Consider the following 17065-nt stretch of genomic DNA (forward strand, 5'->3'; position numbering starts at 1 on the left):
TATATTTTCTTAACATCATCTCGCGACCCCCCCAAAAGCATTTGGCGACCCCCAGTTTGAGAACCACTGCCATAAAGGGACGATTTTGGGATGCTTCTGAGAGAAATTCTAATTGAAAGCTTATGGGGAATATATTTGCTTCTCATAAAATGTTGAAACAAGAGGTTAAACTCAACCAGTATTTCATAAAAAATCGTACATTTTATACAATAAAACGGTTAGACTCTCAATGAAAAAACAAATATACCTTGCGAATATGGTAAACGATTTACAAAATTACCTTTTTTTCTCTTGAGTATTAAGCAACTGTTATTTATGGGGGATATCTTTCGTTATTGTGCTCCCTGGCCGCTATATGGAATTTGTCTAATTGGCGTGAGAGTATGTAATAGGAATTTGGAGCCCCGCAAACGGCCATTCAAAGTGTCAAAGTGGTCAAGAGGCCATAAAACACGGAAAACAGGAAATGAAATGAAAGTTTTTAATTAAAATTTGCCCAGCATGAAAAAAAAAAAAAGTGACAGGTGAGGTGTAGAATTATTCCCTAGGAACGAGGAAAATAATCGACGATGGTCGTTGAGGTATTGGTAATAGACATAACACGAGGCAAATGCTAGACAGTAAATATAAATGATTGGTAAGTAGTGAAAATTACTTTCCAAATTAGTGACAGATAACAGTAAAATTATTCTTTAGAAGGGGAAATAATCGATGATGCAGTGGTTTAAAAATAACCGTTTTCTATTGAAATGATGGCAGCTGAACAGGATGAGGAAAATGAGGTGACTTAAGGAGGAAGTTTTCTTGCATAGTACAAAGCCCTACGTTTTTATAATTTTGCATTCTGCAATCAGTAAAATGTATAAAACAGAGGCTTCTGATGAGTACTCTATGGTGCCTGCTAGTTTGCTTCTATTTTGATCCGGATTTTTGTCAACCTACAGAATGGGAAACTACAACCTGATGTTTCCGCCTACATTGCACAGAGCAGGCGCACTGTGCAAAGAGCTCTGATACAGGGAAGGTTTACGTAAACATTGCTTCCATCTATCAACAAGTTAAAAATAAGAGCCACGATTGACGTTTAAAAATACGTAGTTTTCGTTAATTGACATTCACTAATGGAATAGTTTACATTGAACAAAACTTGTTTCATTACCCGGAAACGATTCCTTCACGAAAAATCTGAGTGTATTCATTTTTTTTTTTTTTTGTGAGATTGGCTTCAGCACTGGAAAACAACAGAACAACTCTCTCTCTCTCTCTCTCTCTCTCTCTCTCTCTCTCTTAAATGAGGTTTAAATGGTCCACCGCAATGGGCAATGCATGAATCCCCATAAGTTGCTAAGTACGAGAACATGTGTTGCCGATGTATTCGTTTAATCGAGTATATTTATCTTAAGCGTACAGACGGAAAGTTTCGAAGTTTTCATGATATTTTGCAATTGCCCTTTACTGCCACTCTTCTGGCAACACAATAAGGTTATACTGTTTTATACTTCTTTTTTTCCTCACGAAACATGTGGGCAAAATATACTATCATGGTTGTTTTTTATCAAATGAAGGTTTACGCTACATTTTTTGTTGCTGTTTTTTCCAGTGATTTCATTCTTTTTATTACTACTTCAGTCCAGGAAAATATTAAATAATTTTTTTTTTTTTTTTCAGCATTTTAATCATATTACGACGATGAATTACACTTTTGAAGACACCATTCGGTGTGGAATATTTATTAAAGCCTGCGAGTAAAAAAAGATATTTGTTTTAACATCAAACGTGCCTTGTAATACATTGTTTCATATATATCCTTCCGTGATGCGAGGCTATAGCATTTTTCGACTATCCATTCCCGTCAAAGTTCGTTAAATGTTAGGATTTTAAAAAAGAATTATCAGTTTTACCTTAACTCAAGAGTATTTCCTTCATAATCGCTGAAACTTCAGCAAACATTTTATGAGTTTTCAAATTTTTCCATTTTTTTCTTAATGCAACGAAACCATAAAATGAGCTGTATAATCAATTGTTGAATTATTCTGCAAAATTACTTTCTAGAATCTCTACCAAATCTTAATTCAGTAGACAGTCCTCTCTGAAATTTACTGAAACGATTGAAAAAGTTCGTTCTAAATAGCTTCAGAAATTCCTCGCTGCGAAAGGTTTTGACTTTCTATTGAACAATGCAGCAATCTGTGCAATACTGATATTGGTAATAAGTATGCCCAAGAAATTGTGACATTTATTTATTACATTTCATGTCAATGAAGGGAATAAATCATTTAAAACATGGAAAATAGGCAGATAATTCTATTATTCTTGAAGAAAATTTAAGTGGGTTAACCTGATGGCAAAAAAAAACTCATTTTCTACCGTAAATACACACACGCGCGCGCGCACACACACATAAATGAGAATAGACGAATATGAAGACTCGTCAATGCTGATAAAAATGAGTTAATATAAAAAATTCACCATAGGTATGAGTTTAGCAGAATGTGTACCAGTAAGGTTATTACTATAACTGAGCGTTTATATAGCTACTACTACTACAGTATGTGATTATGAAAGTAGTTTCACGTTGCGCTTACGTTAATAAAGAATTTTAATATATATATATATATATATATATATATATATATATATATATATATATATATATATATATATATATATATATATATATATATAGTATATATATATATATATATATAATATCAGCTCTTAAGAAAGAATGGCTCCAAAAGAAAATTAATTAAGAGAGCTTTCTGTACTATTCACTAATTACCTACTGAAAGGCAGGTGATTTCCATGTAAATGAAACTCTGCTTCATGCACCAACAAAGACGACTCATTAGGCAGCTTATCAAATTACCATACGCATTGCAATAATAACCCTTATCTCGCACAGTCTGTAGATTCTAATTGTTATGAACATTGAATCATTGTTTATAATTACTCCCGGATACAAAATACTTATCAGCCACTTCCATTCTTCCGCCACCCCAGACACCTTCATTTTAACTTTCCTTGCTCATATTTATTTCAGTGACTTCTACTTTTCAAGACCTTTTAACTTCTTCAGAAATTTCCACTTTTCCTTCACTTTCCAAGCAATGCATTATCAGGTAACAAATTTTACATACAACAAATTTGTCAGAATCTAAATAATGCACTTTCTTTGTTTACCATTACCATTTTCAGGCTTTAATCTATAAGGTAATCTTAAAGACAACATAGCTAGGTTTTAATATATTTATAACGATACCTACAAAATTCATGAAGAACTGTATTTTTTAGTGTGACTTAACAACCCTCTTTCATTTTGTGTAATTATTCTCAATGTATATTCTTACTTTTACATGTGCATTCTTCCTCTACATTGGTAATAAACATTCTTGAAAAGGCCTGCCGACTTTGAAAACTATGACAACGCATGGTTAATATGTCATTCCTCCAGTAGATAGCATGTTTCAGTATATTTGTGAAACTAAAGATCATATCCTCACATCAAGCACTCACACAAACGGCAACATATGTATATGTATATATATATATATATATATATATATATATATATATATATATATATATATATATATATATATATATATATATATATATATATACATATATATATATATATATATATATATATATATATATATATATATATACATATATATATATATATATATATATATATATATATATATATATATATATACCTGAGTATATATATATATATATATATATATATATATATATATATATATATATATATATATATATATATATATATATCATCACATCAATGATTCATGTACAATCAGCTACAAACGTCCTTTAATATCCAATTCACTCTACCTCGGAAATAATATATTTTCATATATATATTACTGAGGGGAATTTTTAAGTTGATAATAAGTCCACACCGTCCACGTGGGATCGACCAGCGACGGATGAGGAATCAGGACTACAGTGACGCACTGTATATATATATATATATATATATACAGTATATATATATATATATATATATATATATATATATATATATATATATAAAGAGCATATATATATATATATATATATATATATATATATATATATATATATATATATATATATGCTCTCTCTCACACACACACATGCCTAATACCATTGACCAGCCCAGCACTGCCTGTAGAAATTTGAATGACAACTGAAACAAACTCTCTCTCTCCCTCTCCCTCCCAGCACATCCATTCACTATTATAGAATTCAACAACATAGGCCCAGGTATTCACTATAAAGGGTTTATGTCATTTCTTCTGTCGGTTCACTGAAACTTCCATTAAAACTTTCGTGTAGACAGCAGCCAGGCGAGTCAGCCACTCACCAGGGGCTGAACTGATGGCATTGCCTGAGTTCTTCCGGGACCGACTAACAGGTAATTGCATGTGTGAACGGGTAAACAACGATTTCGTGACAGGTTGTCACTAAATTCCCCATCTGGAGAAGGATCTCAGCCACTCGTGCATAGTGACATGATTCGTTTCACTGTTAGAACCTCCAACACTATTGTAGGCCATTATGAGTCCAAATGATAATTAAAAATCAAAAACATTTCCATGTGATGTAGACAATGTCCTGGTTTTTATAATGGGTGTTATTATAGTGGAAGTAAACTTCATGTCCAATTCATAAAAACCATGAAGTAACCCCTAGTTTCTAATTTAAACCAAACGATATTTTACTTATTTAAGGATTGCCCACTCAGTATTACTGTTCCCTCAGACTGTGGCGCTCTAGCGGTAGACAGGGAATAATCACTCACTCTCACTACCTACGCCCACCGATATTATGGTTACTGTAGATTTTTGTTCTATAGTAATTCACGGTTTTGCAGACTTTGTTGACCAATTATTTGACATATATGGAAAGTATGTACAATATATCCAAAATCATACGTATATCTTTTAAACTAAAGATGAAATTAGCTGTCTGAACAATGCAACTTTCTATTCAAGTTCTTCGCTAAAGAATGATGGATTTCTAACACAATGGTACCTATTTAACTATTATACATCACTGACACCTACCATAGTAGACATAAAAGTAATATATCCAATATATATAGATGTAAAATTAATAAATAAAATAAAAACAGACAATGTGGTGGAAAACATTTTATTGGATATCTAAAATACAGAACAATGAACTACAGGTATTTTACTGGATGCATGAAATGAGCATTCTATTGTGTTTTTCCCAATCCATAGTGTACTTGCAGACTAGTTCTTACGTAAAACATGTTTTACAGCTGGAAAATAATAATTTAACTCCTTCTAAACAGTACAGTATTATTCCCCATTAAAAAAAAAAAAAAAGTTACTCCACAGCAGGCATGAAGGCACTGATGAATATAATGACGTTGATAAAAGAACACTGGTGCTGTTAATGATCATGATGATAACACTGATAATAAATTGAAATTATTTTGAATAAGTTAGGTTAGCTTTTGTTGTCTGCAGGAAAACTGCAACCACTGCTGTTCTGGATATTTATAATAATAAAAATAATAATAATCATCACTAGAAAGAGAAATAACAACAGAGACTATTCTTTCTAGTAACTTTTATCATAGTTTAGCAAAGAATTATGTGTACATGATCAGAATAAGATGTTTCAGAATCAAAGATTTCTACTTTGTTTTTGCATTTGAAACTTTAGTAGTTATTTATTTATGGATTTTCCAATATATTGCTATCCTGCAATATGCATTGACAATTTTAAACAACAGCTCCTACACAGTGCAAGCTGTGACAAGTTCCCCCATACCCATACGTGGGTTATTTGGAATTCCATCAGTTCCAATAAGATTTGACATGTCAAGAAAGGAAGGGCTCATCCGCTGAACTGTGGACACAGTGAGGATTACCAGTTCCTCTGATGCGACTATGAGACCACTGAAATCTCTTTGGAAGCGCTCACAGTTTTCTCCTTTGTGTAAATAATTCACTTAGATTCACTCATCAATTCAGGTCTATAAAACAAAGACGTGTTGCATGTGTCAGTCACATGATACAGTGAAGCTTTTTTCAGCATATCCTAAAACATAATTCACGCCATTGAATCCAGCCGTCACCGTCATATTCATACGACAAGTCACTAGTATCAAAACAAGTAGCTGAAAAGGAGGAAGCTGATGATTTTCTGGAAGTAGAACGTGACTATTTGCAAACTTTGTTCACTTTAAGAAAGTGTGAAGGTAAGAATCAGCATCTGGTGGACAGCTGGAAGAAGGAAGATGGTGTTATGAGTGAGGTTACACAGAATCTGTCTGAATGGGAAACGAACAATTACCTCCCTTCTGTAGGATCACAGAGAACAGATTTTCAAGACAGTCCTGGTTTAGGCCAGGATGTTTGTAGAAAACTTAAAAACTTTAACAGACTGTGTAGTTTCCCCTTCAGCCCAATCATTGTTTGTAGGAGTTAGTTTCCACCCAGTAAGACAATATACATTATTAGAAGTAAAATGCATTCCTTGATCCAGTCAACTGTTTCACCCAAAAGTGAAAGATGAGGACCTGTGATTTCGCTGGTTTCTTTAACTTTTCATACTTTAGAAGTTCTTCCATGCGCAGCAGAGCTGGATAACTCTGCAAAAACATAGGTATTTAGTGCAGCTGTTATAGTCCGACTGAGGACTTGGGTTTACAAACGAACACTCATTTCTTAAAGCAAGAGTAAAGCTGTGTGCATTGGTTGGATTTTGGGGCCAAGGAAGATTTACGTGCCTGTGAGTCTGTTGATAAAAGTCCTCAATATGGCTCCACTGAGCATTTTTTTTTCAAAACTGTTTCCATACTTCCTGAAGTTGTTCCTAATGCTTTTTATTAAATGAGGAGGATCCACTGCTTCATACACGATCTGGTCTACGAAAGAAAGGTTTATCCTCTGTTGCACCAAGAGACATAAATGTAATTTCTGTTATTTGAACCTTGGTCAGCTACAATAGCCTGAACATCAAATCAATCTGTAAGAGCATTTTCACCCCCTCCTCTATTATTTGTTTTAGAGCATGACCTTTCATGACATTACCAGACAGAAAATAACAAATAGGCTGTTTCCATTTACCAAACAAACACCTACCATTACTACTGTGCCTGACTAACTCTTGTGGTTGTTCTGCCAATACCAGGTCAGAATCTTTGAATCCAACTATCAGATCCTTCCCTATTTTCTATACTTCAAATCTACACTAGTGACATTTTGTCAAAACTAACCACTCTAACCTTTTTTTGTGCATCCATTGATGTCAAGCTGGCCTGCATTATATTGAGAAAATTTTTCATTATATCAGGATTTTATCTACACCAGAAAGCCATCTTCTTAAGGATGTAAGAGAGGAAGAGCAAACATTGTTCAGAAAGTTGTAAGAAGCTGGGCTTTGAAGTGCAGAGAAGTGCTGCCCTTTTTGCTCAGGGGTCCATTCTTTCTTTCCCATGTTTGGAGTATATTTGCACTTGTTGTTCAATAAATTTCAGGCATGGTCCATCCACATATCTCGAACACATGTCAACAACGTGACGAAACGAACTGGGTCCTGGGTTTGCGCTGAAGCGCTTCTTTCGAAAAACAATGAGAGGAGCACTTTAACATTTAGGTCAAAACAAACTTAGTTCTAAAGAGAACACTTTAATTTACAATTAAATTAACAATTGTAACTATACTATTAGTGGGGACTGGCGACCAGGATGATCCTGGTACAGCATCATAAACGTTGAAAACTTAGCGCGGACGTCTCTCTCCGTTAGAGAATCTGCATTTCAGCCCGCACTATTGCCCCCTTAACTTTCGAAAACATCGGAAGGCCTATAAACCTAATACATAAAAACATTGAAAATTTGGAATGCACGGGTTACAAATATAAATATGTAAAATATGTCGTAAATTTCCAAACAATTTCTTGAAAATTATGAAATGTTACAGGAGATATCAGCCCTATATCCCCGCTGGAAACCTCAAGTTTACTAATGTTCGAACTTAATTTTAGCCCATTATCGGGTAGATTAAAAATTTAAGAATTTAAGACTAAACATGAGACCATTCCTGAATTTATTGTAAAATATGGGTTGGTTGCAAGACTTTGTTATGAATAACGTAACTAAAGTTAAAAGTTTATGAAGCAAATGCACCTCACTTATAGCAAACTTTACCTCAACTGTTAGCCAGTCCTTTAGGGTCCATAATAAAGTGGTGACAAAGGTAGCGGTGGTGATGGGAGTTAATATTCCACCTCTTGAGTAGTGGATGGTGAGGACGGTGATGAGCATCCCAGAGAGGTTACGTCCAGAGCCACGGTCCCCCAATTAACGTGAGCCAGCCATTGTCACTTGGCTGTAAAAATTTCTTTTCAGACGAAAGCTTGCTTTGCTTGCGCTCTCTCAGTCCTCCGTTTTTTTCTTCAGGTCGCTCACCTCGACAATGGTTTTCAGCCTTTGGTAAGTGGGGAACAACCTGAACAACCTGCCAAAACTTAAATGACATGGCTCAAGAATGGCTTGTTTCTCCTAAATTGTCCCAAGGAGGCAATTCGTATGTTTGCAAATAAATGCATTTACTTTTAACCAAAAACAAACTATTCCCGAGCAGGAGAATTAATTAAATATTTAAAATTACCACAACCAAACTCATTAATACAATAATTTGCGCATTAATGCGCATTTTTACACTCCCACGAGGATTCAATTTCAAGAAAAATTGAATGGAAACAATATATTAGATTAGATAATCGTCAAACAATTTCTTCCTTTCTCTCTCCCAATCAGGCCGCCTCTTGGGTTTCCTTCCCACTTCTTCCTTACCCTGTTTACCAACATCTTTGTGACTGCGCCTTATCAGCAAGTTTATCCTCAAATTCCTTCTATAAAGCAATGGAATCAAATGAAACGTGCCTTTAGTCTCTTCCTACTTTTTTGGTACAGTTGCCAGTTACTTCCCCCAAAGAATTAGTTTTATCTCTTTAACTATACCCATTGGAAAATTAGTAGGTTTAAGGGAGGGGTTCTTTAATGAGAACAATGTCTCAACTTCTAATAGCTTATGATTAACAGGTTGATTGCCTACATCGTTTATCAGTCCTTGTAGTTCATAAGCTGCAACAAACTCCTTATTATATACTTCTATTAAACTTTCCTAGCCTTTCTTAACTTTCTGTGACTGTCCTTCACATGGGCAATGGGGAGATATGTCAGGAATCCATGTATCATCTGCCGTGGCAAGGATGTAGATGGGGAATAATATTTAGAGAGTTTAATTCGTGTCCTTTCACTAAAATTTCGGGTGTTACTAGGAGATGGTACCGGTTCAGTCCCATCATTGCTTCATAAATATTCTTTGAAAGGCAACTGGACGACGATTTACTAAATGTACAATATTTTGAACAACAAATTCAAAGTCTAAGTAGTCTAGGACCATATTCCTTATAGAACCTTCAATCAGTCTCTTGACCATTTTTACACATGATTCTACTAAAGATCCCAGTTCATTGTGGCCTTTATAGTATTGCTGAAAACTCAACGGTCTATCTTTGTTCTCCTGAAGTAGGATTAGTACTCTTATCACTTAAAGTTTTCCACAGTTCGAGCACCTATGAGTTAACTGTGAACCTTGGTCACTTAAACAGAGTTCAGGTACCCCAAACTCAGAAACAATGCAGCTGAAAGGCTCATAAAGGATGTCACCGAAGGTCTAATACATACCTTAAGATTTATGGCCCTTGACCTGAAACAGGTGATACACAATATCCAAACTTTTGATTTCTTACCCATCAATACACAGTAAGGTCCAAAATAATCTATGAATATGTACCTATAAGGTATGGTTGGAGGAGAAACCTAAATTCCCTATAGGAGACTGGTTTAACTTTTATAGTTCTGCCGTTAAATCTGCGACAGTAATTTCAAGCTTTCAGACTTTCTTTACAGTAGAAAAACTACAAGGAATCCAAACTGTTCCCTAGCCTCCGACAGGAGTAGCATATACACCAGAATGTGCTTCTACATGAAATTTCCTAATAATCTTTAGTCAATTCACTGTTTTTGGACAAAAGAATGAAATTCATTACCAGTATCTCTCCCACTTTAAAAACTTACTTTTAACCCTTAGTAACTGAATTTCTTATCAATGAACAAATTCCAGCTGACTTACAATGTTGGGTATATCTCTAATTTGAGGTTTCTTTCTTTGAAATATTTAAAAACTTGAATTTTTGTCTTTGATCATGCAGAACTATCATCTGCCATGCTTTTCTGAAATTTCATCATTACTGAAAACCTCAAGATGGTCATACTTGCCCAATTTGTTCTTCAATTTTCATTTTGATATTGTTTATGAATGTCAGTACATATTTGTAGACAGAAATCATGTGAAGCCAACTGGAACTTTCAACTGCTGTATTAAAGAGATCTCCCATCTCTGGCTCTGTCACAGTCCCTATTTCACTGGCCCTCTGAAACTTAAGTACGTTGGTTCAAAGGATTTGGGATTGTTATGGCTGTGCTGTCATCTTCTAGGACATCCTGAATGAAATCAGGTCCTAATGAAGAAAGGTGATTTTATCAACCTCTTATAAGACATGGACCTGGTGGTACAATCTGCAGGATTTATTATACCTGTACAAAATTTAAAAGTAACTGGGACAGTCTCACATAAATTCTCGATTCGGTGCAATCTGTTCATGACAAAAATATTTTAATTTTCTTAATTTATCAAACTTTTTTGTTCGAGAATTTAGCCAACTCAGTGCAACTGCACTATCTGAGAATACTACTAATTTTGTAATGTTAATGGGAGTCATTACTTCTCTGAACCACCAAGTTCCTTATAAATATCAAACAATAGTTTCTGTACCCAGTAAAGAGATTGAAATTCAAGAGAAGGGATGGACTTCAGTTCCATTGGAGTCCAATTAACCTATTTTTTTGAAAGCAGGAAAACTTACACTCCTTTGTTCTCAAGTTCTTGGGAAGAGTACAACTCCATAAATGAGTTTGCTAGAATCACAAAAAAGCAATCAGTTGGAAAGTATCATTCTACGACCAACAAATCTCTTGACTGCAATTTCAGAACACAATTTGCCCCTTTGCAAATGTTAATCCACTCTCTTAATTCATCATGACAGTCTATCGTCCCATCAACTTCTTTCTTGCATTTGTAGTGAATGCATAAAGAGTCGAGCCTGTTTAATAATGACCATGTAAAATGAGAAAAACATCAAGATTGGCTGAAAGAATTGAACTTTAAAATCTGTCTTTTGGTTGTTGCGTATCCCTGTCAAGTACCAGCTTTCTTGTCAAAGAGTATCGCCGTTTCTGTCCCAAATCAAGCCAAACAGTTTAACCTAGGAGAGTCTTTAACTTGCCGTCATCTATATATTGCTGCAGAGAGTCATCATTAGTTATAAATTGCTGTAATTCAAATTGATAAGGAGAAAATATACTTCCAAGTTTCTTATAGGCCCATTTCAATGACAGCATCACTGGTAGTGTAGGCTGGGTTGTCCATATAAGCTAAGTTATACAACTCTTTCTTCAATTCCTTAACATCAATATCATCCCTTGACCTCTAACATCAAAATCTTAAAAGTGCTAACATTAATAAACTAGACTACATGGTAAACCGAATGGAAGCCCACAATGTTTATAAACAACTAGGAATAGTCTCCCTTTAGATACATTTCTATACACAAAAGAGTAGCCTACTTTTGATCTGAAGGCCCTAACAATCATTAGAAAAGCCTTTTTAATATCAAAAACAAATTAATTTTTCATTAAATCTAACTGTAAAATAAGTAGAAATCTTCTTATTCAAACAGGACCTGCAAAAAATTGCTTGATTATGAGATAGTGTTACAGGCTTACTTGGGTCAGATTCACACAAATTAGACAAATACATTTTGGACATTTTGTCGACCTCTCTGTCCATCTTAAACACAGGCATGTGAGGTAAGAAAGCTATGATGGGGTTATCCTCCAAGAACTGCTCTAGATTAGATACTCTCTCTATAATGCCTAGCTTGCCTGCTCTTTAAAAACCTCATCAATCATTTGTAAAGCATTATCCTTTTACTAAATTTCTTAAAATTTGATTTTAATATTGCTTTCTTTGACAAACCTTGATTCTTACCAAGCAAATGAGCTACTTTTCCCATTTCCATAACAGAGGCATAATAACCTTCCATCACTATCTCTGACTGTATTTTCCAAAGCATATTCTACTACTTTCCTGTTCTCCTCCATGAAGTCTTCGTTATACACGTTAGAATCACTGTTTAAAATAGTTTCTGCCCTTGAGGAAAGAATTTCCTCTGCTGCCTTCTCAAGCTCAGCTTCAACAACCTGACCCTTGTTATTTAACACAGAAATATTAACATAAGCAGGAGACTTAAACTCTTTTACAGAATCCAGGAATAATCCATCAGCATCAAGAATATCATTAACTTCAACGGAACCATCACCAATTATACCAACTTCAGAAGAATGTTTTGTCCTGTCTGGCAATAAAGCAAGATTCTTTTTATATCTTTCAATATCCCCTACTAACATCACTCCTAAGGGCGAATCCAAGTAAACCGAAGGAAAGACTTCAGAACTCCCTCCAAACAGCTCATCCCTCTGCGGTACTAAATGAGAGTTATCATTCCCCACAAGCAATTTAATATTCTCAATTTTGTCCCTAGACAGATGCAAAGTTTTGTCAGCTAATACATAGCCCTTATCCGTAAAGACTCTAGCTATATCAGAAATACCTGGCAATCCTAATTTTAAATTAATGGACTTCATGGCGATAGCAGTAAAATAATTTTCATTCAACTTTACCTTATATACTACAGTAGTTAATGGCTTTGAAGAATTAATACCATTTACTACCAAGGAAAAATTAGGATCAACAACCTCAAATTGCATACTTTCAGCCCAAGCTTCCTCCACGAAAGTTACTTGGCTCCCGAATCCTTTATACCTCTATCCCCAGAGTCATTCAACGAAAAAGAAGGCATAGCAGTCACTGGGTTACAGGAAATTCTCAAAACACCTAAATCAGACCAAGTTAAAGTAGACACAGCAGAGTTTGCGTTTGCTCTCTCGTTAAAATTCCCTTTACCCTTTGACTACTAGTTTCGTGGTCAGAATCACTCTTAGGGTTAACATTACATTTTGGGTCGTTACGAAGCTTGCAAAGATAGCTGGAAATGCCACTTTGTTACAATCTGCATTTACTGTTAAATTTAAACCTGCAATCTTTAGTTTGAGAATCATAAGTACAGTTTGTACAACAAATTAGCACTTTAGTTTCTCCAATCTTACTCTGTGGAGTTACATACACCGAACATTTGAAAATTGGGTGATCAACGTCTCCTTTATCATCTGCCAAACATAAGAACATTCTTTAACTTTAGATTTCTCAACGTTACTATCGACAGCAGAAGCTAAACAACTAAGTTCGACTCTACCTTCAAAGTACCTTTTTCTGTGCATTATTTCCTGTCTTCCATTAAATTTCTTAGATATGTTTTATATCTTTCTAAAGCAGAAAAAATATGCAAATTTATTTGCTGCAACGACAGCTTATTAGAGCCAGTAATATTCATTAACTGATTCTTGAAACAGTCATTAAGTCCATTCAAATGAAAAATTGCAAAACAATGTTTTTGATCTATGTCTAAAGCCTCAAATTGATTACATATAATTCTCATATTACTGATAAAGTCATACGGATCACTCTGATACGTTAGCTTCAACTCTGATAACTGTAATAACACTGTATTGTTGAGACAAAGTATCTGCAAACGCTTTCTGCAATAATTCCTTAGTTTCTTCCTTTTGAACGGTTGCTGCAGTCTAGAGAATTTACAAAGCAAAGCGAGTCCCTGATAGCTGTCTCGTAAGAAGGGTGGAATTTAACGTGAGTACTAATATCGTACTTATCTACAGTTGCTTCAAATTCCCTCAAAAACTTTGAAATATCCTCGCCTTCTCTATTACCGAATGTCGGTAAGGTAATTCAGGTAATTTAAGCTGTGAAACTTCCGGGCGCAGACGTCAGAAATTGACACCTTAGTCTTTTAGAGAGAAAGACACTTATTCAAACGATCGTCATAAACGAACCAAGTATCCATTTCCTCACTCACTAATTCATCGCCGTCGACGAGATCACCTGCACGCTATCCCAAATTTCATTTAAAATCTCTTTATTCACCTTGTCAAGTTTATCTTTAGGTCAAACAACACGTTCATATCGCTCCTTAGCATCACTTATAGACATCGAAATAACACTTTCTATCCAATTACCTTCTTATTAAGCTTTGCTGCCTTAGAGGCTGGCTTCATCAAACGCTCTTTGGCACATCTTTACCGAGTTTAAGAGACTCAAATTAAAACTTGAATGCAATATACTGAAAACAATGCAATGCTAAATATTTAGTGAAATACAATATACCGAATATTAGCGAGTGACGTGACTCTGGAACGTAACCAATTCAAGGAATTTCAACACTAAACCAAACTCCAGGCAGTGGACCTCATAACCAATCCATCCTCGTCGCCATTTTCGAAAAACAATGTAAAGAGAGCAATTTAACATTTAGGTCAAAAACAAGCTTGGTTCTAAAAGAACACTTTATTTACAATTAAATTAACAATTGTAACTACATTATTAGTGGGGACTGGCGACTAGGATGATCCTGGTACAGCAGTCATAAACGTTGAAAACTTAGCGCGGACGTCCTCTCCGTTAGAGAACCTGCATTTCGGCCCGCACTATTGCCCCTTAACTTTCGAAACATCGGAAGGCCCTGTAACCCATTACATAAAACATTGAAAATTTGGAATGCACGGGTTACAATATAAATATGTAAAATATAATAAGTAAATTTCCTAAACAATTTCTTGAAAATTATGAAATGTTACGGAGATATCAATACCTATATCCCCGCTGGAAACCTCAAATTTACTAATGTTCGAACTTAATTTTAGCCCATTATCGTAGATTACAAAAATTTAAGAATTTAAGACTAAACATGAGACCATTCCGAATTTATTGTAAATATGGGTTTGGTTGCAAGACTTTGGTTATGAATAACGTAACTAAAGTTAAAAGTTTACGAAGCAAATGCACCTCACTTATAGCAAACTTTACCTCAACTGTTAGCCAGTCCTTTAGGTCCATAATAAAGTGGTGACAAAGGTAGCGGTGGTGATGGAAGTTAATATTCCACCTCTTGAGTAGTGGATGGTGAAGACGGTGATGAGCATCCCAGAGAGGTTACGTCCAGAGCCACGGTCCCCCAATTAACGTGAGCCAGCCATTGTCACTTGGCTGTAAAAAATTTCTTTTTCGGAGCAGAAAGCTTGCTTCTGCTTACGCTCTCTCTCAGTCCTCCGTTTTTTTTTCTTCAGGTCGCTCACCTCCGACAATGGTTTTTCAGCCTTGCGGTAAGTGGGGAACAACCTGAACAACCTGCCAAAACTTAAATGACATGGCTCAAGAATGGCTTGTTTCTCCTAAATTGTCCCAAGAGGCAATTCGTATGTTTGCAAGTAAATGCATTTGCTTTTAACCAAGAAACAAACTATTCCCGAGCAGGAGAATTAATTAAATATTTAAAAATTACCACAACTAAACTCATTAATACCAATAATTGCGCATTAATGCGCATTTTTCTACAGCTTCACCTAAAAGGATGTGCAAGGAATGTTGCAGACAAGTGGCAATGATAGTACTGAATATTCACTTAAGAAATAAAAACATTTTATGGAGTGAAAGAAGTTATCCTTCAAATTACAAACTGGAACCGAGTCACGCAGAAAAATTTTACGTTTATAGTTTTTTTTTTATAAAGTTCACGAGAAGAGTAGTGGTAAGTCAGTTACTATGTCATTATGGTAAATGATATGATATGATACATTATCATATTTCACAAACCTTAGCATGAAGCAACTTCACCTCATCGGAATCATCAGTTTGAGTATAGTGATCTTTCATTTCAGGCTTCGTAGAACCCTTACCAGCTCCGTGTCTGAAGGGAGATAAAAATTTGGAATATCGGCCACAGAGGCTTCTTACCCATCTGCAAATCAAGAAAGGCCTGAAATCGACTCAGAAAAAATTATTATTCCTTAAAGTAGGGAAGAAAATGTGAAATAAACTTGGGTGAATTAGTAAGAAATAATTTAAGTGGATCTGGTTTTATTAATCATAATAATAATAATGATAAAAACATAATGACCAGAATATAAATATTATAAATTTCTACTCAAAATTACTGTAGTGAGTCACAATATATACCAGAATTAAACTGAATTGTATGATCGTTCTTGGTGTTACTGCAGATAATAAAGGTTAAGGGAGCGTCCTTGGTAAATATTGACAGTTCAGGGAATATTATGGGTGAATACTGACAGTTAAATAAATATTAAGGGTGAATATCGACAGTTAAGGGAATATTATGCGTAAATGTTGACAGCTGAGAAAATATTTTGGGTGAATGTTAACAGTCCAAGGAATATTATGGGAGAATATTGACAGTTAAAGGATTATTATGAGTGAATATTGACAGATGGGAAATATTATCATGGAATATTGACTGTTAAGGGATTATTATGAGTGTTTAACTGTCGATATTCATTCAAATATATATTCACCGATAATACTCCCTTAACAAGGAGACCCAACAGGTACCTGTAACTTCACTATTGTCTTGATTATTATAAATCCTTCTCTTATTCTTAGGCAGAGGGGGAGGACCATGAGGTATTTGTTGGTGCTTTCCTTTTAGGAGATCTAGTAGGAGGAGGACTTGGCACAGCAAACAAACTTGGAACTGCATTCCACACCAAGCTGTTCCTTTGAGTGATGTTCATAAAGCTGGAGTCACTAAAGTGTTTAGTGCAGAGGCGTAAATTTTTGTAAGCATAATCTGCTGTTACTTTCATAATGTCTTGCCGTCTGCAAGCTTGAAGCCACATTTTCAGTCTAGGGGAAGAAAAGAAATAACATTGGTTTGTTCTATGTCCAAAAAGGAG

Source organism: Macrobrachium rosenbergii, chromosome 24 (assembly GCF_040412425.1).
Source record: "Macrobrachium rosenbergii isolate ZJJX-2024 chromosome 24, ASM4041242v1, whole genome shotgun sequence".
NCBI classification, from domain to species: domain Eukaryota; kingdom Metazoa; phylum Arthropoda; class Malacostraca; order Decapoda; family Palaemonidae; genus Macrobrachium; species Macrobrachium rosenbergii.